At 44.4% G+C, this 21,570-nt stretch overlaps 1 protein-coding gene across 1 annotated transcript in view; it reads left to right on the forward strand.

Moving 5' to 3' along the window:
• The window catches only part of ACVR2B (activin A receptor type 2B), a 715,604-nt gene that overhangs the window by 293,751 nt on the left and 400,283 nt on the right, over positions 1-21,570 (forward strand). The gene's annotated exons all lie outside the window — the stretch shown is intronic.

Genomic DNA, 21,570 nt, shown 5'->3' on the forward strand with positions numbered 1-21,570 from the left:
TTTTCTATCTGAGGGTAGGGTGTAGGTGAGGTGAGAGTACCTATGGTATTTGGGTAGGTGGTAACTAGGGGTGGATTTGGCATTAGAGAATGAAGTGTGAGAAGTGTAAGAGGAAGATGTATGTGTTTGTGAGTGTTTTGGTTGAAAAAGGAGTGGGTACTCAATGAAGGTAAGGAGGTAGGTAGAGTAAAGGGCAGTTGAGAGTAGAATTGAGAGTAATAGCAGTGTGGATAAGTTGAGACTCATATTTATGAATAAGTAAGTTAGAGGTGGTTAAAGGGAAGAGGTAAAGGATTAGGGGTAGTCAGGAGGAAGTATATGTGTATAATACAAAGAAAGATAATATTAAGGTGAAAGAGGAGTTAAGGCTATCGAGGAAATATAAGGTAGAGGGAGGGGAGAATTGATTGGAGAGATATAGAAGGAGTGGTAATAGAGGTAGAAGAGAGCTGGTAGGAATAGGATAGGATGGCTAGTATGTAAAAGAGGTAAGTGGGAGGAGGTTTTGGGGTGTGTGGAGGGGAGGGGAGTAGTTTGGCGGGAACGATGAGGATAGGATGACAGGGTAAGGGGCGGGACTAGAGAAGTATAAGGATAGGACCCCTGGGGGTGGGTGGGAATAGGGGGTAGGGAAGGGAGGTGAGGAGCGAGGGCTTAATGGAGCGGGAAACACCAGAGGAGGAGAAAAGTGTGGAAGACAATCAGAAAAGAGTGAGCATACAGAGGGTAAGTTTAACTAGTTTATCCGAGATGTGAGGATAGGGAAGGTAGGTGGAGGAGAGGAGGAAGGGCTGTGAGAGGAGCAGAGAAGAGGAGTTAGAGGGTAGAATGCAAAGGAGAAAGCCAGAGGGGGAAGGGAGAGACTTCAGAAAGGGAGTAGAGAAAGGCTGAGTAAAGGAAAGGAAGGCAGAGAGTTCCGGAAAGTAGAGAGGGAGAGAGCAGAGGACTGGAGGTAGAGGCTAAAATCAGGGGAGATAAGGAAGGAGGGGGAAAGGTAGAGGAACAGTAAGATGTAGAGGAGGACCACCAAGTGGTAGACAGACTGGAGAAGTTGAGACTCCAAGGGGAGAATCAGGAGGAGCTAAAGAGGTTCAGGAAGGACTGAAACAGCAGAGAAGGGGTAAAGGGTATGGAGAAAACTAGGAGTGTAAGCAGTATGGTAGAGGCGGTAGTGTCTGCTGGCTAGTCTGGCAGGAAGCGCACTGCGACCTGGTAGTAGCAACTTATTAATAGTGCAGCATTACAACAGTACACATACTTTCTTGGAAGCTTGTAGTAGAAGGACTCAAGGAACAGAAGGTGTTATAGTTGCAGGTTAAAAATTCTTTGGAGTCGGTTCTTGGTCAGAGAGTTCAGGAGGGTATGTTTCAGCAGGTTAGTGCAGGGTGGGCAGGGGCCCAAGCTGTAAAACAAAACAGTGGAAGGAAGAGATATTTAAGCAGTAGTAAGGCAACAGGTATATAAAAGGCAAGTGTCAGGCATTTAGAAGTTATTTGAAACAAATTAAATGGAAGGTGCAGTGAAATAAGTTTAACAAAACAGTAGGTAGACAATGTCAGGCAGTCATGTAGTTATTACATACAATAGTAATGCAAACAGCAGTAAGTGAACATAAATACATTAATTCATACTCTTATGGCAACGCAAGGTTTGCATATAGTGCGACAAGCATGAGTTCAAGTTAAAAGGAAAGCCCCAAACAGTCAAGCGCACATGAGAGTTTCATAGCCAGCAAAAGAGGCTGCATTGAATGAGATATTACTGTGAGACTATCTGCTCGCCTTGCATTTATCATATAATACTGTGCGTCTAGCACGGAGTTAATTTGAGTAAATAAAGCCTGCACAACAGCTACAAACGCAGCCGTTAGTAAGGCACTGGGTTAATTAAAGTGTTAAAATCAAACCCCACAAAATTACGGCAGAGCCGCCGTGCAGCATATGGAACTAGGGATCAAAGCAGTCTTTATTTCCCAATATCTAGGCAAGGTCCCTGATGTTGATATCTCAGCTAAGTTAATAAGAGAGAGTTTAAATCTCTACTTAAGAAATTAAGGCTGTCTAAGGAGATATCTCTGCTGAGCTAATATGGAGTACTTGGGTAGGACACAACAGTGACTAGACCGGAGAACTCAACTGTATCTTGAGACTTGTTACCGCAGATAAGCCGGTAGAGAGCTGTAAATAAGTCTAGCTGGAAAGCGTCGCTAAACAGTAAACACCAGCCAAGTTCCCAATAGTTGCGACACCAGTTTAGTGCGCAACACCCAGCCTAAAAGGCGAGGGTAAAGGAAGAAGAAAGCGTCGCTAAGCAGTACGCACCAGCAAATAAACAAGCAAGTTCCCAGTAAATCGCACACCAGTCTAGGGCACAACACTCAGCCTAAATGGCGAGGGTAAAGGGAGAAGAAAGCATCGCTAAACAGTACAGACCAGCAAATAAATTTTATTTATTTTAGTTTCTGATTGTTTGAAAGGTGTCGTTTATTTTATTTGCTAACTGTTGTAGAATGTTGATTCCCATGGGCCTTTTTCAGATTCAGCCAAGAGTTAAAAAAGTTAAAAACAAATACGGTAAGCAGTTGAGGTAGTTCTTACAAAGAGAGTATAGGTAAACTGATACATTATTTACAGTAGGTACTAAAAATTTGGTAAAAAAAAATCTTAAAAGTTTTGTTGCTATTTACAGTATACACTACATAGATCTAGTGGTTGTAGTACTAGTTAAAACTGAGATAGAAGCAAGGTGAAAAGATAAGCCAGAGGGAACTAATCAGAAGAATGGGTTTGATGGGGGGGGGGATAGGAAGCTGGAAGAGAGTAAAGGGTGATATACTAGTTTTGTTTAAATTACACTTCCAGCATACTTCTAGTGTGTAGATTTTATTGTTTTCTATGTTGCTAAAATATTTTTTTTAAGTTGACCATAGAGTGTTTGTTCACCTTCTAGGTAGACAAGCTTGAAGTGGTTCTCACCAAAATGAAACCTCATGAGAAGTTCAGCTTTTGGCTTGACAGTGCCAAAGATGTGGAAGTGCTAGCTCAGCCAGAAAAGAAAAAAGTTAAGCATCTGTGACTGAGACTATGCTGCTGCTCTTGTACTGACCAGTGAGTGCTGTGTGCCTTCATCTTTCCAAGTAATCTCCCATTTCATCCTCATTTCCCCACGCACTGAATGGTTTTCCATCCGTGAGTCACCAGTGCATAATTTTGGGATCTGTGAGATTTTTGCACTCTTTGGTGCACTGTCTCGGTTTACAAAGTTTTGGTTCCTCTCATTTGTGGACGTTCCCCTTTACCAGTCAGCAGCTGCACAAGTGTTTCTCCCCTCCCATGCTGCTAGAACTCAAGCAGGGAAGTAAGAGTTGGATGACATTCAGTTTCATTCTGTGCAATTCAGGCTGAAGTGATGGAGGCAGTTCAGTGAGTGTTCTGTCCTGTGTTTGTGATGGGGTGATATGGGAAAACTCTTGTGAGGTAGTAGTAGTAGTCGTGCGGTCAGTGCAGCTTTGTCAGAAAAGCGTCCTTATCTCAGGTTCATACAGCTTATTGAATATGGAGTGTGATGTGTGATAATGAATGACATTCAGGTTTTTCCCCGTTCATATATTAAGTGCTACTGTTCTGTCTTATGGCTCAACGCCATAGATAGCAATTCTGGCACCATATGCCATTCCCTGATCTTGCATCCCCCTCAACTTTAGGAGAGGAATAAAAAAGTCATACTTGAGGACAAAAAGGGCTTTTTTTTGTACTTTTTAAACTGTATAGTGCATTTGTAGCAAGCAGCTTTTTGCAGTTTATACCATGCAGAACAAGCTAAAGCACTTCAGTCCTGACTGCAAATGCAATACAGATATTCATCTCTAAATGCCTTGTGCACTAAAAACATGATTGGCATTTGCTGATTGCACAACCTAGCACATCTCCACACCTTAACTACACCTTTGCTGTGGCTTATTTGTAACTGTCTATACTGATTGTAAATATCAGTAACGGTCATAGAATGCCCCCTCAGTGTAGCTAAATTACTTTCTACCCTCTTCTGGTGTGCAGAATTGTTAGGACCATCAGGAGGGCAGATGTTCATTCACCAGATGTATTATGACACCCACATACCCGAACATCCGTGGCCTGATTGCCATTGGATCAAGCAGTAACCAGGCAGAACTCCACTCCCACCGTTATATCTCCTGAGAGGGATTTTCTGTGTTTCTAGATGGCTGTGGTTCCCTCTGATCTCAATCTGGGACACGAGAGAAGAGGTGTTATGGGTAACACTACTCAGCAGACATTTGCATTCCTTTGACTCCCCACATCTTTAATTTCAAACCCTGATAGTTATAAAACAATTAGGGTCTTTCTAGTTTAAACTGATTTTTTACAGTGGAAAAACTCATAGTGTTAATACTTCAGTCCTTCCTTCCCCTTCTTCCCCATTACATTAGAGTTTAGGGACACGTATCAGTACATCCCCATCCTCAGGGCCCCCTGGCAGTTTCTCAGATTCAGGATGATAATTAACTAGTTAGTAGTATACCTCTTTCCATTTGGCCTTTTGCTGAAAACAGGGTATTAAGCCTTTAGGGAGACAAAATGTCCCTTATTTGGACAACTGCCTTAGTCTGAAAGTTGTAGCAGTCGGAACAAACAGTACAATGCTTCCAGAACTTAGGAATCGCATTGAATGCCAGGACATCCATCTTAATCCCTACACAGCTTAAGAGTTTCTGCATTTCTTTGTATCCAGCACTTTATCCAAGAATCTCCCATCCTAGGACAGGATTCTGCTCATGAAGGACTTTCGTGTAGTAAAATATTATAATTTTTCTCTCAGTTGCTACCCCTCTGATTGCAGTTGGAAATCTCAAATGTAATTTGTTAATTTACCTGTAATGTGAAAACTTGTATGCAAAATTCTTATGTATTACTACTTGTTGGAGCCTTTCTCCCCAGGGGTCAGATAACAATGGGCTATACCAAGATAAACTTTCTCAGTAGACAAATTGTATAAATAAATAAATATTTTAGCACACCGTCACTTTATGGCAGGAACCTTTGTTGGATCATTGGGTTGTCTGTCATCCTCTAGTCTGAAGACAGAAAAATGCTGGATTAAATATGAGGGGAATGTTAGGAACTAAACAGGTAGCACACTTTCCTTTGGTGATGGAAGGTCAGGAAGTGGTGGGTTCTATTCCCACCACAGGTGATTTGAAATAATTTTCAATTACTGACAGAGCAGTGCAGCATTAGGGGGTGCTGCTTGGGTTCATAGGTTCAGAGGTAGGTACTAGGCTATCGGCACAAGGGCCTACATAAGCCTAGCCAACAAGGTTCCCTGGCTTACGCCACCCAAGAAAGTTATTTTCCTGTGCCACTGTCAAGCAGAGACACAGAAGTGATCCCCGGGGTGTATTTCCTATTTTCCATCCACTCATCAAGATTTGTCTTGAAGAGTGCTAATGAAGACTTTTGCTTGACATAGATGGGTAACCTGTTCCAGAGCATGGGAAGTATCTGGGACAGGAATCTATCCCTCCAGCAAGTCCTGTTTATTGTGGTGACAAGGTTTAGGTCCCTAGAGCGTGTAGCTGGGAAAGATTGGGATTTCTTTAGGTGTAGCATGTCCAACAGCTCTGGGTTTGACATAGCTTTATATGTTAGGCAGAGATCACCAGGGAGTAGGCGATATGCTATGGAGTAAAGCTAGAGTTTTTTGAGGCGGTCAGTGTAGGGCATTTGTTTGAGGCCAGTAATCCTCTTTGTGAGGTACTTCTGTGGCCTTTCCAGCTGCTGCAGATGTCTTGTGAGGTACATTCCACAAGGGGCGTTGTACTCTATAATGGGTCTAATTAGTGTCGAGTAGAGGGGAACAGTGACCTCTTTTTTTCCTGGATGAGAACCCTTTTATGATGGTGTGCCACGTAGAAGGACTTCCTGACTACTGTGGTGATGTGACTATCAAAGGAGAGATTACTGTCCACCTGGGTCCCAAGGTCTCTTATCACACATTCGGTGTTAAGTAGATTGCTGCCTATGTGGTAGTTCATGGGTACAGAGTTTTTACCAAAGGGGATGACACTGCACTTTTTGGCATTGAGCTTGAGGCCATGGCTCTGGCATCAGGCATCTGTCTCAGTGAGGCCCTTCTGTAGGATGTCCACATCATCTGGGATCTGACTATGGCTCCTAGTTTGCAGTCATCTACGAACTTCATTAGCCAGAGGCCTTCTGTGTTAGCCTGTACTTCAGAGAAGTAGACACCAAACAGGAGAGGTCCCAGGACTGAACCCTGTGGTACTCCACTTGTCACTGCTTTGAGGTCAGATTTGGAGTCTGCAACTTTTACAGTGTGGGTTCTGTCAGTGAGCCAGTTGGCAACCCATCTTGTGACGTAGGGATTTATACCTAGTTTAGTGAGTTTAGCTATGATTCCATAATGGGGGATGGTGTCAAGGTCAAGATAGGGTGTGAACCACCTTACCTCATCTTGACTGCCTCAAACTGGGTGGGATCCAGAGTTTGGAGGTTACTAAAGTCTTTGTTTGATTTCCATGATGATACATTCCATGGCCTTGCAGACCAAGCTCGTCAGGCTAATAGGTCGATAGTTCCCAGGATCAGTGGTGGCTCCCCCTTTGTGGAGTGGGATAACTGTTGCTGTGTGCCAGTGGGCACAAAGCCTGATGCGAGGCTATTATTGAACATGGTGCTTAAGTGGGAGCCAGTTCGTTCTGAAGTTCGTGTAAAACACAGCCTGGTTTGTTGTCCGGTCCCATGGATGCTGTGTTTTTGGCTTTAGAGAGTGCAACTTTTACCTGCGTAGTTGTGATTACAGGGACTCTGCATTCTTCCTGTATAGATATGGGCCCTTTAGGGGGTGGGGGGTAAAGTTAGCAGTGAACCTATCTGCCAAGATGTTGGCGATATCAGTTGGTTCTGTAATTTTCGTGCCGTTGTGCTGTAACTCAGAGCAGATCTGGGTGTTGCCATCGATATTCTTGACACAGCTATAGAATGCTTTGTGGCTCTCCTCAGAATTAGTGGTGATTTTGTTTTCGTAGCTAGCTTTGGAAGATCTTATTAGGGATCTCAGCTTCTTACTGAGGCTGACCAGGGAGCTCCTCCACTCATGGGATTTTACTCTCTTTTGCAACAGTTTCTTTCTTCTGTTGTGCAGTTTGTTTATGGCAGGGGACCACCAGATTGGCTTCCTTTTCTTGGAGGATAGAGTCTTGGTTCCGTTTGGGATAGCACAATCCATGCAGTCGTGTAAGTGCTTATAGAATGCATTTGTGTAGGATTCAGCAGTTGTAACTGTATTGTCCATCTGCATGGGTGTCATGAAGGTCACCACTTCTGTTTTAAGAAGCATGAATTTGGCTTTGGAGAATTTTTTTACCGTGGTTTCCTTAATGGGGGCGGGATGTGGATATCAAGGGTGATTAGCTTATGGTCGGATCAGACCAACGAGGAGTTGACTTCAGGTGTGGAACACTGGTCATTCATGTTGGTAATTACTATATCTAGGATATTGTTGCCCCTGGTGGGGGTGTGGATAAGTTGATCCAGGGCATTGGAGTTTATGAATTCCAGAAAGCGTTGAGCTTAAGGAGTTGGTACACGAGTAGTTTTCCCAGTTAATGGTGGGGTAGTTGAAGTTGCCCATTATTAGGGTGTTTGGTTGAACCCTAATATTTTCAGTACATCAAGAAAAGAGGAGTGAGAATCCTAGGGCATGGTGAGGGATCTGTGGCAAGCTACAATTTGGATTGCAGTTTTGCCCAGAGTTAGTTGCACTTGGATAACCTCTGATGCATTATGCTGAGCAACTAGCCTGGAGGTGTGGATATCTTAATGAATATGGACACCCCTCCGCCTTTGGTGTTTCGGTCCAGGTTACATGGCTGAAAAGTGTGGTATGAGTTATAGCCTGGTAGTGCAGGGGTGCTCTCTGGAGCCATGAACCAGGTCTCAGTCACTGCACAGATATCGATGTTCTCCATATTAAGGAGTGCCTCGAGTGAGTGCATTTTGAGATTTAGACTTCTAGCATTAAGTAGCATTACCCTCAGTTTTTGCTTGCCTGTTTCTATTACGGTGGTGAATTTGTTATTTGAACCTTGCCTACAAAAAGGCACTATAGGGGCAGCAAGAGCCTTAGCTAGTATCCGGAATCCCAGGGGCGACAGGTGCAGGCCATCTGTGGCAAAGCATTGTGGTCTGTCGACCATGTCATCCCAAGCAGACAGATACTGGATCCCCTTAGAATGACACCAGAAGCTTAGCCAATTGTTGAAGTCAGTCATTTTGTCCTTGTACTGCGGTATCATTCTGGGCGATGGCAGAATGCTACTCAGGGCTAGGGTCATACCTCCCTGGGCTACAAGATCGGAGAGCTCTTCCATGTCTCTTTTCATGTAGTCCAGGGAGGTATGTCTCATGTCGTTCACACCAACATGGACAATGACAGAGTCATATTTGTACTTGTGGAGTGACCTGAGTGCGTGGGTTATGTGGCGGATCCTGGCACCCGACAGGCTGCTGATAGTAACCTTCTCCTTGTTTAGCCTGGTGAGTGGGACATCAGTGTGCCTGACTATAGAGTCACCTATGACTAGTGTGTTGGGTATGTTGTTTTGCCTCATTGGCTGTGGTTGAGTGGCACACTGAGTCTGTGGACTGTGTGTCATTTGGGTTGTGTTTGGGGATGGAGGTTGCTTGTGTTTCTGCTTTGGTGTTCTCTGATGTCCTTCAAGGATTCATCTGCAGTCCTTACAAATGGGTTGTCCTGTCGTCAGGCAGCCCTTCGGTCGGCCGGATTCCAAAGTCTGGGTCTGGCTTCGGCTGGTGTCGCACTTCACCCGACGTCATAGCTGCAGTTACTCGGGTATAAAGGCATCAGCCGACGCCATTTTCCTCAGTCTTTCTTGCCGCGTGGCGCCCGAAGCAGAAGCTGTTCGCAAGTGCTGGTCGGTCAGAACCAGAGATTACTTCTACCGAAGACTTCTAAAAAGCTAAGTACCCCATTGGGGACTCTTTCTTGCCTCAGCCGATGTCAGAAAAAGTGAATAACTGTTTAACTTGTGGGAAACAAATACCTCATAAAGATTTCCACTCTTACTGCTTACCTTGTTTAGGCCCAGACCACGAAGTAGCAGCTTGTCTAGCCTGTGCTTCTTTTAACCGACGGACGCTTAGACGTCGGTCGGAATTTGCTGAGCAGTTTTTCGGCTCTGATTTTGCTTATATTATGCCGTCGGATCCTCCGACTTCACAAACATCCAAGAAACGCAAGGAAAAGGACTGACACTCACGGTCCGTGGTTTCGGCCGAAACCGCGGTTAAGACAACCGTGAGTGTCTCGGTTTCGGCTGAAACCGAGCAAGCGATTCTTCCTTCAGCCGAAAGCTTACCTTCTACTGAGGCCTCTTCCAACCTGGTGGAATCGGCTTCTGAAATCCAACCTGCAGTTGTGGGTTCTCAGGAATTATCTGACACTATTCCCTTGGATATTTCAACCCCTGCAGCCATGTCCATTAAGGCCTTTGCCAGGGCTAAAGCAGCTAAAGCTACTAAATCTGTGCCTGTTAAGACCCCCTCTCACAGGCCTAGCTCCAGTTCCCAAATGCTTAGTTTAGCAGAGGATCTCATTTCTTTAATCCGGGGATCCCAACCTCTCCCAGACAGGGCCTCTCACCCACCTCCAGAGAAGAGGCCTAGAGCAGAGCCCCCTGAGCCAGTTTCCACAGATGATTCCTCTGATGATTCAGACAATACAGACCCTCCAGAGGCTCCTTTTTCCCCTTATGAAGACTCTGCTGCTGAAGAGTCCATCCCTTCTGCCTCTCCACCTGAGGAATTTTCCTTTGGGGAAACCTTGCATGCTATGAGGGAACAATTTCAGTGGCAGGGCCAAGATTTTTCAGACTCCAGAAAAAGGCTTAGAACCTTTTTGCATTTACCACAACATAGGCCTTTAGCTATACCTCCAGTTCTGTCTGTTGTAGATGATGCATTTAATGATGCTTGTACTGCTCCTGATTCATTACCTCCGGCCCCTGCTAAGCCCGATAGGTTCTACAGGGTCCCGGACACGCATCACCATTTATATAAGGCTCCTTTTGCAGATCCCGAGACTATCTCCCAGGGGCCTAAGGCTGTAGCATCTACCTCTGCCCAAAATCCCCTCCCCTCTGAAAGGGAATCCAGGTCCTTAGAGAGATGGGGTAAAAAAGTTTACACTTCTGCTACTCTGTCAGCTAGGGCCTTGAACTGTCAATTTCATATGATCCAGTATCAAGAATTTATGCTAGACCAGTTAACTATAAAACTGTCCTCTGATGAACCTTTAGACAAGAAATATGTTCAGGAAATGGTACATAACATTCAGCAAGTTAGTAACCATTTTTTAAAATGCGGCTATGATGCACTGGAAGCTTCCTTTAGATCAGCCATGACTGGCACAGTTATCAAAAGGCATGCATGGTTAAAAGAGCAGGCCTTACAGGACCATGTCAAATCAAAACTATTAGATGCTCCCATGGACAAGATCAATTTGTTTGGCTCTCCTGCACAACAGGTGCTGAAGAAGATGGAAGAGAAGGCAAAATCTGTCCAAACAGTGAAAGATTTCTTACAGGTCCAACCTCCAAGGTTTAGCAGGAATTGGCCCTCCAAGAATTGGTCCTTTCCAGACTCCTCCAAAACACAGAGAGGCAGGAATAGGCGTTCAAGAGGCAGAAGCCAATCCAGAGGTGCCTACAGGGGACGCCAGTGGCAGGGTAACAACCAGCGAGGCACAGACACAGCCACCACCACTACTACAGGACAATCACAGTGACTTGGCTCTGACACCGCCTACCAGGGAACAACTAGAAGCACCCTTAGGCGGGAAGCTAGCTTTATTTACAAAGAACTGGCATTACATCACAAGAGACAAGTGGATTTTGCAGACAATAGACCAAGGTTACAGGTTTCATTTCCATACTCTACCAGGAAAGAGGAATGCCAAACCTACCTCCAAATCAAAAGGCAGAAGCTCTACAACAAGTAAATCAATTATTAAAGATGAGAGCTGTGGAAAAGGTACCACATATGGAGCAAGGAAAGGGCTTTACTCCAGACTCTTCCTAGTACCAAGGAAAGAAGGCAAATGGAGACCTATTCTCGATCTGACCGCTTTAAACACATTCCTCATTGTTCCAAAATTCAAAATGCTGACCCTACAGCAGCTTCTTCCCATGCTGGGCAAGGAGTCTTGGCTGGTAACTCTAGATCTCAAGGAGGCATACCTGCACATCCCCATACGACCAAATTGCAGAAGATACCTCAGATTTCTTGCAGGATCAGAGCATTATCAATTCTCAGCATTGCCCTTTGGCTTATCTACTGCCCAGAGTGTTCACGAAATGCCTGGCATCAGTAAATCGCTCATTGCAGGCTTCAGGGAATCCAAATCTACCCTTACCTGGACGACTGCCTAATACAAGCGGACAACAAAAACAAGCTAGCAGAAGACTTGAAAAGAGTCATTTACCTTCTACAGGCCCTGGGATACACAGTCAATATAAAAAAGTCAAGGCTGATACCATCCCAAAGATAACCTTTTGGGTGCGGAGCTGGACACATCCAAACAAATGGCATTCCTAACAGTAGAAAAACAGGAGCAACTCCCTCTCTACTTCTTGGCATTAACAAAACAAAACCATCTAACAGCAAGAAAAGTCCTACAAGCATTGGGTTTCATGGCATCCTGCATAATATTGGTCCCACATGCCAGACTGCATATGAGAAAACTACAGTGGTACCTAAGGAATTTATGGTCTCAGCACAAGCACAGCCTAGAAACTCAAATTCCAATAATTCCATGCCTGAAGCAAGAATTCCAATGGTGGGCTCAGGCCTGTCAATCAAACGAAGGATTGCCCTTCCACAGCACTCAACCAAGCCAAACCATCACAACGGATGCCTCAGACCTCGGTTGGGGGGCCCACATGATGAACAAATGCATACAGGGTTTATGGACTCAAGAGCAGCTGCACCTACACATAAACCTAAAGGAAATGCTGGCAGTAAAACTGGCAATTCAGACTTTCAAACCATTTCTTCGACAAGGCCAATTGATGATAAGGACAGACAACACCACAGTTATGTGGTACATCAACAAGCAGGGAGGCACACATTCCTACCCTCTATGCCGGATGGCCCTGGACCTCTGGAATGTGGCCCTGAGTTACAACATTCAGTTACAAGCAATCTTTGTACCAGGAAAAGAAAACACTCTAGCAGACATATTAAGCAGGACTACCAAGGATGCCCACGAATGGATGCTGCATCCGGCATCTTGAAAACCATTACAAGAAAATGGGGTCTCCCAGAAATAGACTTATTTGCATCCCCACTCAATCACCAATTAAAGAAATTCTGCACCAGGACGTACCACCCACTGGCATGGAAGGTGGACTCCCTATCCTTCAGTTGGATAAATCTGTCAGCTTATGCATTCCCACCACTTCCTTTGATGCACAAGGTGCTATTGAAGATCAAAGAGGACCGTCCAAGGATCATTCTGATAGCTCCAGATTGGCCAAGGCAACATTGGTACCCATTACTGAGGAGCATGTCTCGGGAACAGATATGGCCCTTACCCCTAGTTCCCTTGCTGTTAACTCAGAACAATTACAACACCCTGCATCCAAACCTGAAAACTCTGCAGCTGACTGCCTGGAACATTGCATAAGACAAATTAACCCAAATTTATCCCAAAGGGTTAAGGACATTATCTTAGAAGCTCACAGACCTTCAACAAGGAAAACCTATTCAGCAAAATGGAAAAGATATCTCATTTGGAGTACTGCTAAAGGGAAGATCGTCACTGGTAAACATAGCCAACATCCTGGAATACTTGGCAGAGCTATTCCACAAAGGCCTGTCCTACTCTTCCATTAAGATTCATGCCTCAGCTATTTCAGCAGAATCGACTTGGATCCTCCAGTTTTCTCACATCCTCTGCTCAGGCAGTTTCTGAGAGGAATTAAAAATGTAAAACCTCCTAGGAAGCCACCATTACTTGCATGGGACTTGAACTTTGTGCTAGAAAAATTGACACTACCTCCTTTCGAACCAGCAGCAACAGCAGAATTGCAATACTTATCATGGAAAACTGCTTTCCTGCTGGCAATCACTTCAGCAAGAAGGGTTTCTGAGCTACAGGCATTAATGGCAGTACAACCTTTTCTGATCTTCCATCAAGATAGAGTGTCCATGAGAACAAACCCTACTTTTATGCCTAAGGTGGTCTCCAGAGTATCTTTAAATCGGGCTATCCACCTACCTACATTCTTCCCCAATCCACAGAACAGGGGAGAAAGACTGTTGCATACCTTGGATGTACACAGACAATTACGCTACTACCTGGACAGGACCAAGAGCAATAGAAAAACTGACCAGCTACTGGTAGCATATGCAGCAGGAATGGAAGGGAAAGCAATTACAAAACAGACAATATCTAAGTGGATAGGAAATTGCATTAGATTTTGTTACTCCTACCATGGAAAGAAAACTCCAGAACACATCAGGCCTCACTCTACAAGAGCTACAGCCACTACCACAGCTTTTCTACGGTGGCTACCAAAGACATTTTAGAGGCTGCTACTTGGAGCTCCGTGCATACATTTGCCAAGCATTATAATTTACCTTTATACTCTAGAGCCCGAGCAGGTTTTGCCACTGCTGTTTTGCAAGGGATCTTAACTACACTGTAATTCTATCTTTCCTCCTCCCCCAGTTTGGCTATGGTATTCTACCCATTTGTAAGGACTGCAGATGCATCCTTGAAGGACATAGTACAGTTTTGTACCTACCATAAATGTAGATGTCCGATAGGAATGCATCTGCAGTCAGGATTACCCACCCTCCTTCCCCTCTGTGGTACTCCTAGGGTATTTGCCCCTCTTATAGCGAGCTGGGGGAATCTATTATGGTGTATTTGTTTGTATATATGTACATACATGCTTATTTTTTCTTTGCTCTCTATATTTTGAACCATTGGCATTTATCAAAATTTAGCCTTCCTAGAGGGCACCTGACATCTGGGGCAAGAAACACTGAGGAAAATGGCGTCGGCTGATGCCTTTATACCCGAGTAACTGCAGCTATGACGTCGGGTGAAGTGCGACACCAGCCGAAGCCAGACCCAGACTTTGGAATCCGGCCGACCGAAGGGCTGCCTGACGACAGGACAACCCATTTGTAAGGACTGCAGATGCATTCCTATCGGACATCTACATTTATGGTAGGTACAAAACTGTACTTTGCTTAGACAGATTATTATTGAGAGCCTCCTCGAATGTTTTTGTGTTACTGTGTGTGGATTTTGGTGGTGTAGATGTAGTGAGACTATGTGATGAGTGTGGTGTGGTGCAAATGTTTAACTTCTTCTCATGACTGTCAAGTTCAGTCTTGGTTGGAGAGAGCTTTACCTCCAGTTTGGCTAGATAAGTGCATCTCTCACAGGTTGTAGTGTTGGGTGGTAGGAGGAGAGGGTTGTCTGTGTACGAGGCAATTTCTACATTGCTTCACGATGCCCAGATTCATCAGATAGACAGGCGAGAACACTGAGAGCTGACCCTTGGACATGCCTGAATAAAAAAATATTTTCCTCTAGATAAGTGAGGAAAGTGAGTACAAGAGCTGTTTTTCTTTAAGCAAGTGAGACAAGTAAGTACAAAAAACTGTTTTCCTCAAGGTAATGAGGAAGGTTGAGTGCTATAGCAAATAGTAGCTTATTTAGTGCTTACAAGTTCTGGAACAAGTGCTGAGCACGAATAAGCAAATTTAAGTGCTAAAACTAAGAATCTGTATCTGCACTAGACGAGTTACAGGACAGAAACAAGTGCAAATGCAGGCTTTCAAGTCAGAAAGTTGAGAGACATGGAAGAGATTGCACAAACGGCCAATAACTACAATTTCTGGGCCAGAACCACTCCTTATGGCCCCGGGTTTGGGGTTTGTTTCCCCGGGGCCAACCCCCGGGGGGAAGGGGTTTTTTTTGGGAAATCCGGCCCCGGGCCCCCTTTGGGCCAATCTGGGCTGGCCTGGTGGGTCGCACTTACCCGATAGCTGCAGTACGGGGAAAAAAGGGCATCACCCGGCCATTTCCTAGCTTTTTGGTGGGAAGGGCTGCAAGGGCTGGTAAACCGATTACTCTAAAGATTTAAAGAAGTCCCTTGGGGACTTTTTTTTGGGGTGTAGAAAAGTGAATAATGTTTAATTGGGGGGGTTCCCAAAAGTTCCCCCTTCTTCTGCTCCCTTTTTTGGGCCCACCCCGGGTAGAGTTTTCTCCTGTGCTTTAACCCCGGGGGTTAGGGGGTGGTGGGAGGTTTTTCGGCTAAATTTTCTTAATTTCCCGGGGATCCTCCGATTCACAAAAAGCGAAGAAAGGACGAACCCGGCCGGGTTTGGAAAAAATTCAAGATTTTGGGGTGAAACCAAGAAGTTTTCCCTTTAAGCAAGGGGACTTACTACCTTTTCCAATGGGAATGGCTTGAAATCAATGCATTGTGGTTCCAATTATCTGAACAATTCCTGGAATTAACCCCTAAGATGTAAAAAAGGGCTTTCCGGGCTAAACAGAAAAGGACAAACGTGCCAAAGACCCCTTTCAAGCAGAAAGTTAAAGGGAAAGTTGCAAGATCTCATTTCTCCGGGGACCCCAATTTAGACGGGGCCTCTCCCACCCCAGAAAGTTAGAGCCCCCTACCAGCGGGGTTCCGAATTCAACAATCCGACCCCAGAGGCTTTCTCCCTTTTTAAAAAAGGAGGAAAAGGGGCCATTTTTTTTTTTTTTTTTGGGAAAACTGCAGCTATGGGAAAAATTTTCCAAGGGCGGGGCCCAAAGATTTTTCAATTAGAAAAAGGGTTTAAAAAATTTTAAATTTAAAAAAAAAACCCTTTGCAAAATAGTTTTTGTGTGATGATGATTAATGTGCTGTGCCCGATTTCCCTGGGCCCCTAACCCCAAATTTAAACCCACAACCCAAAAAAGGGGGGTTTGAGACCAAAACTTTTTCCCCCAAAAGGGCCAAAGGGCAAACATACCCTCAAACCCCCCTTTAAAAATCGGTTTAGAAGATGGGAAAATTTTACACTTCGCAATTTAAAGCGGGGCCTTAACTGTAATTTTATGATCCTTAGGTTTTCCCGCCAGTTAAAAAATGCCCTTCTTAACCTTTGAAAAGAATATTTGGGAAAGGTCCTCTTTCAGCGGTATACCAAAATTTTAATGGCGGTTTGGATGCACTGGAAGCTTCCTTTAGATCAGCCATGACTGGCACAGTTATCAAAAGGCATGCATGGTTAAAAGAGCAGGCCTTACAGGACCATGTCAAATCAAAACTATTAGATGCTCCCATGGACAAGATCAATTTGTTTGGCTCTCCTGCACAACAGGTGCTGAAGAAGATGGAAGAGAAGGCAAAATCTGTCCAAACAGTGAAAGATTTCTTACAGGTCCAACCTCCAAGGTTTAGCAGGAATTGGCCTCCAAGAATTGGTCCTTTCCAGACTCCTCCAAAACACAGAGAGGCAGGAATAGGCGTTCAAGAGGCAGAAGCCAATCCAGAGGTGCCTACAGGGGCGCCAGTGGCAGGGTAACAACCAGCGAGGCACAGACACAGCCACCACCACTACTACAGGACAATCACAGTGACTTGGCTCTGACACCGCCTACCAGGAACAACTAGAAGCACCCTTAGGCGGAAGCTAGCTTTATTACAAAGAACTGGCATTACATCACAAGAGACAAGTGGATTTTGCAGACAATAGACCAAGGTTACAGGTTTCATTTCCATACTCTACCAGGAAAGAGAGGAATGCCAAACCTACCTCCAAAACAAAGGCAGAAGCTCTACAACAAGTAAATCAATTATTAAAGATGAGAGCTGTGGAAAAGGTACCACATATGGAGCAAGGAAAGGGCTTTTACTCCAGACTCTTCCTAGTACCAAGGAAAGAAGGCAAATGGAGACCTATTCTCGATCTGACCGCTTTAAACACATTCCTCATTGTTCCAAAATTCAAAATGCTGACCCTACAGCAGCTTCTTCCCATGCTGGGCAAGGAGTCTTGGCTGGTAACTCTAGATCTCAAGGAGGCATACCTGCACATCCCCATACGACCAAATTGCAGAAGATACCTCAGATTTCTTGCAGGATCAGAGCATTATCAATTCTCAGCATTGCCCTTTGGCTTATCTACTGCGCCCAGAGTGTTCACGAAATGCCTGGCATCAGTAAATCGCTCATTGCAGGCTTCAGGGAATCCAAATCTACCCTTACCTGGACGACTGCCTAATACAAGCGGACAACAAAAACAAGCTAGCAGAAGACTTGAAAAGAGTCATTTACCTTCTACAGGCCCTGGGATACACAGTCAATATAAAAAAGTCAAGGCTGATACCATCCCAAAAGATAACCTTTTTGGGTGCGGAGCTGGACACATCCAAACAAATGGCATTCCTAACAGTAGAAAAACAGGAGCAACTCCCTCTCTACTTCTTGGCATTAACAAAACAAAACCATCTAACAGCAAGAAAAGTCCTACAAGCATTGGGTTTCATGGCATCCTGCATAATATTGGTCCCACATGCCAGACTGCATATGAGAACTACAGTGGTACCTAAGGAATTTATGGTCTCAGCACAAGCACAGCCTAGAAACTCAAATTCCAATAATTCCATGCCTGAAGCAAGAATTCCAATGGTGGGCTCAGGCCTGTCAATCAAACGAAGGATTGCCCTTCCACAGCACTCAACCAAGCCAAACCATCACAACGGATGCCTCAGACCTCGGTTGGGGGGCCCACATGATGAACAAATGCATACAGGGTTTATGGACTCAAGAGCAGCTGCACCTACACATAAACCTAAAGGAAATGCTGGCAGTAAAACTGGCAATTCAGACTTTCAAACCATTTCTTCGACAAGGCCAATTGATGATAAGGACAGACAACACCACAGTTATGTGGTACATCAACAAGCAGGGAGGCACACATTCCTACCCTCTATGCCGGATGGCCCTGGACCTCTGGAATGTGGCCCTGAGTTACAACATTCAGTTACAAGCAATCTTTGTACCAGGAAAAGAAAACACTCTAGCAGACATATTAAGCAGGACTACCAAGGATGCCCACGAATGGATGCTGCATCCGGGCATCTTCGAAACCATTACAAGAAAATGGGGTCTCCCAGAAATAGACTTATTTGCATCCCCACTCAATCACCAATTAAAGAAATTCTGCACCAGGACGTACCACCCACTGGCATGGAAGGTGGACTCCCTATCCTTCAGTTAGATAAATCTGTCAGCATATGCATTCCCACCACTTCCTTTGATGCACAAGGTGCTATTGAAGATCAAAGAGGACCGTCCAAGGATCATTCTGATAGCTCCAGATTGGCCAAGGCAACATTGGTACCCATTACTGAGGAGCATGTCTCGGGAACAGATATGGCCCTTACCCCTAGTTCCCTTGCTGTTAACTCAGAACAATTACAACACCCTGCATCCAAACCTGAAAACTCTGCAGCTGACTGCCTGGAACATTGCATAAGACAAATTAACTTAAATTTATCCCAAAGGGTTAAGGACATTATCTTAGAAGCTCACAGACCTTCAACAAGGAAAACCTATTCAGCAAAATGGAAAGATATCTCATTTGGAGTACTGCTAAAGGGAAGATCGTCACTGGTAAACATAGCCAACATCCTGGAATACTTGGCAGAGCTATTCCACAAAGGCCTGTCCTACTCTTCCATTAAGATTCATGCCTCAGCTATTTCAGCAGAATACGACTTGGATCCTCCAGTTTTCTCACATCCTCTGCTCAGGCAGTTTCTGAGAGGAATTAAAATGTAAAACCTCTAGGAAGCCACCATTACTTGCATGGGACTTGAACTTTGTGCTAGAAAAATTGACACTACCTCCTTCGAACCAGCAGCAACAGCAGAATTGCAATACTTATCATGGAAAACTGCTTTCCTGCTGGCAATCACTCAACAAGAAGGGTTTCTGAGCTACAGGCATTAATGGCAGTACAACCTTTTCTGATCTTCCATCAAGATAGAGTGTCCATGAGAACAAACCCTACTTTTATGCCTAAGGTGGTCTCCAGAGTATCTTTAAATCGGGCTATCCACCTACCTACATTCTTCCCCAACCCACAGAACGGGGGAAAACCACTCTTGCATACCTTGGATGTACACACACAATTACGCTACTACCTGGACAGGACCAAGAGCAATAGAAAAACTGACCAGCTACTGGTAGCATATGCAGCAGGAATGGAAGGGAAAGCAATTACAAAACAGACAATATCTAAGTGGATAGGAAATTGCATTAGATTTTGTTACTCCTACCATGGAAAGAAAACTCCAGAACACATCAGGCCTCACTCTACAAGTGCCACAGCCACTACCACGGCTTTTCTCGGTGGCTACCAAAGACATTTTAGAGGCTGCTACTTGGAGGTGCGAGCATACATTTGCCAAGCATTATAATTTACCTTTATACTCTAGAGCCGAGCAGGTTTTGCCACTGCTGTTTTGCAAGGGATCTTAACTACCTATAATTCTATCTTTCCTCCTCCCCAGTTTGGCTATGGTATTCTACCCATTTGTAAGGACTGCAGATGCATCCTTGAAGGACATAGTACAGTTTTGTACCTACCATAAATGTAGATGTCGATAGGAATGCATCTGCAGTCAGATCCACCCTCCTTCCCTCTGTGGTACTCCTAGGGTATTTGCCCTCTTATAGCTAGCTGGGGGAATCTATTATGGTGTATTTGTTTGTATATATGTACATACATGCTTATTTTTTGTTTGCTCTCTATATTTTGAACCATTGGCATTTATCAAAATTTAGCCTTCCTAGAGGGCACCTGACATCTGGGGCAAGAAACACTGAGGAAAATGGCGTCGGCTGATGCCTTTATACCCAGTAACTGCAGCTATGGCGTCGGGTGAAGTGCGACACCAGCGAAGCCAGACCCAGACTTTGGAATCCGGCCGACCGAAGGGCTGCCTGGCGACAGGACAACCCATTTGTAAGGACTGCAGATGCATTCCTATCGGACATCTACATTTATGGTAGGTACAAAACTGTACTTTGCTTAGACAGATTATTATTGAGAGCCTCCTCGAATGTTTTGTGTTACTGTGTGTGGATTTTGGTGGTGTAGATGTAGTGAGACTATGTGATGAGTGTGGTGTGGTGCAAATGTTTAACTTCTTCTCATGACTGTCAAGTTCAGTCTTGGTTGGAGAGCTTTACCTCCAGTTTGGCTAGATAAGTGCATCTCTCACAGGTTGTAGTGTTGGGTGGTAGGAGGAGAGGGTTGTCTGTGCATGAGGGCAATTTACATTGCTTCACGATGCCCAGATTCATCAGATAGACAGGCGAGAACACTGAGAGCTGACCCTTGGACATGCCTGAATAAAAAAATATTTTCCTCTAGATAAGTGAGGAAAGTGAGTACAAGAGCTGTTTTTCTTTAAGCAAGTGAGACAAGTAAGTACAAAAAACTGTTTTCCTCAAGGTAATGAGGAAGGTTGAGTGCTATAGCAAATAGTAGCTTATTTAGTGCTTACAAGTTCTGGAACAAGTGCTGAGCACGAATAAGAAAATTTAAGTGCTAAAACTAAGAATCTGTATCTGCACTAGACGAGTTACAGGACAGAAACAAGTGCAAATGCAGGCTTTCAAGTCAGAAAGTTGAGAGACATGGAAGAGATTGCACAAACGGCCAATAACTACAATTTCTGGGCCAGAACCACTCCTTATGTGGTAGACAGGTTACCTAGTGCTTACCACTCCCACTGATAAGTTAGAAGGCTTCCCTCCAACACAGAAAGGCTTGGGGGGGTTCAGAAGCTTACATACAGTCCTGGATACAGCAAGTCTGTATCTGCAACACTAGTTACAGGAAAGGTAGGAAACAGGCTTAATTTTTTTTTTTTTTTTTTACAGAAAAGTAGCAAAAACAGTAGTAAAAACAATTCACATGCAGTGCAAGCTAGCACACTTGATTATGTAGCAATATTAGACCAAACAGTTTAAAAAATGCAATTAAATTAAAAAGGACTAAAAGCAAGTGCAGAAAGAGATTATTAGGTAGAATGTGGTAAAGAGATGGGGCTGGGGGAGTGTCCCAGATCAGATATACAGTGGGGCAAGCAACTGCAAAAACCACCAAATTTAAACTACAAGCCAAAAATAGGGAGGGTGGATGAGACAAAACAGTTTCAACATAGATCTAAGCAACAACTAACAGTACCAACTCTAAAACCAAAAAATATATACTCAGCTCTGTATATTTGCAGATAGATTGGAAAGCATTCTCTCAGAACACAGGTTCCAGCAATTAAATGCAGGCTGTTACTAACATGTGTAATTTTGTGTGCTCTCTTGAGGTTGCCGTTCTTCAGATGAGAAGTTAAACTGAGGCCTCATCTGCCTAAGTTCATGGAAGTTCAGGTTCACGTAAAAGACTCCACATCATTTGTTGA

This window comes from Protopterus annectens, chromosome 3.part1 (assembly GCF_019279795.1).
Source record: "Protopterus annectens isolate FY-2018-M chromosome 3.part1, PAN1.0, whole genome shotgun sequence".
In the NCBI taxonomy this organism is placed as follows: domain Eukaryota; kingdom Metazoa; phylum Chordata; order Ceratodontiformes; family Protopteridae; genus Protopterus; species Protopterus annectens.